Here is a 1,825-nt window from a genome sequence, read left to right as displayed (position 1 = left end):
AGGAAAGATTAGCTGTCAGTTATTCCCTCCCTTTCCCCTGGACGGCTATTGTTTTATCTCAAAGTATATAGTTTCTTTTGTAAAAATTTGACGTTTTAATTTTTGAGGTTTGAGAGTGGGCTCTTGGTCATTGAGGTTATATATTACTTCACATTAAAATTAAATGTCTATTTACAATGTTTATAGTTTCACTTCATTATTAATGCAAATTTGTGGTTCAGGATTATAGTGCTATTTATATGTTGTGTATCTGAATCATGGTTGTTCTCACTGGTGGAAATTTTTACGAAACCTACCCGTTGCCTGCAATTTTGTAAGCCCCCCCTTTTTTTCTACACGCTCATTATTATTTAATAGAACCTGTATACACATTTTAACACAACCTAAGCCCTACTCTAGTGGCAGTGCTTTCGAGCTCACGGGATCGATTACCTGTCTTGCCAGCTTGATTTTTAATGTTATTTATGGCCATGGTGGGTTAGACTCAAATCCGCTCATTAGAAAAAGGATTGGCGTGTGTTGACCACTAGAATTCAAAGATTTGTGTCTAAAAAGGGTTAAATAATGTATATTTTGTTTGATTCAAAATTAATTTAAGTACTTTCTAGCAAAAAACCTTCCCTGATCGTCATTGCTTCAAGAGTAGCCGGATCGCTTTGGTTTGTGAAGACAATCGTTGATGCGCCTGAGAAAGAGCCATCGTTGCTTCTACAAATTGCCCCAACTGCTCCGTGGCATCCTCCTCTGCTCACTGCAGCATCCACATTGATCTTCATATAAAGCTCCGGTGGAGCAAGCCATCCCATGCTTCTAGTGGCTGTAGTCCCATGATTCTCCTTCTTCTGTGACGAATTCTGGATCTCCCCCAGGTATGTGTTGATGAAACCATGGATTGCATACGGACTTTTGAAAATATCTTCATATAACGCCTTACGCCTCGCCCCTCATATGGCCCATAGAGTTGTCACACATCTGACGAACTCCTCTGACGAAAGAGCTTTTCCCATGGCAAAGATCCACTCCTTGGAGCTGTCCTGCTGGTTGACACTTAGCTGATCCAGGATGGCGTCAGTTGATAGGGCCTAGGTACTCCGGGACACAGGACAGTCCAATAACGCGTGCCTCCATGAATCATGTACTCCACATAATCTGCAGGATGATGATGTAGCCATATTTCGCCTATGTAATACCGCAGCCGACGGGACAAAATTTCTTGCCAAACGCCACAGAAAAACCCTGATTTTCGAGGGAACTTGCACCTTCCACAACGACTTCCATTCGGCTCCTTCTGCTTCTATATTTGATGTGCCCTCCCTGCCTTCGAGCCAAGCCTCTCAGTTTCGTTTAGTTCGGACTAGCATACAGTAAGCCGAGCTTGCCGAAAAATGACCCCGCGGTTCCTCGCTCCAAGCCCAAAAGTCTGAGACCGTCTAGTGCATAACGGGATCTGCAGAATTGGCTCTGCATCAAAAGGTGTAAACACTGTACGGACAAGCTGTTCATTCCACACCGCCATCGATGTTTCTATTAGTTCTGCAACTCGTCGAGGGGGGTCCGGAACCAGTGAAGTAATTGGCCTTTTGTAACTCTCCCTTGGTATCTAGTTATGAGCCCAGATGTACGTATCTTCTCCATCTCCTATCCGACGAATGATGCCTTGCGCTACCACATCTCTCCCATCAAGAATGCCTCTCCAAATTTGTGATGGATGAGAACCCAATTCTGCCGCCACAAAAAAACACAAATATTTGCATCACATGTTATGCACAGTATAGTACTCCCTTCGTTTTTATTTAGTCCGCATATTAGCTTTGGTCAAAGTCAA

Source organism: Triticum dicoccoides, chromosome 6A (assembly GCF_002162155.2).
Source record: "Triticum dicoccoides isolate Atlit2015 ecotype Zavitan chromosome 6A, WEW_v2.0, whole genome shotgun sequence".
Taxonomy (NCBI): domain Eukaryota; kingdom Viridiplantae; phylum Streptophyta; class Magnoliopsida; order Poales; family Poaceae; genus Triticum; species Triticum dicoccoides.
Note: the sequence above shows the minus strand (reverse complement) of the source record.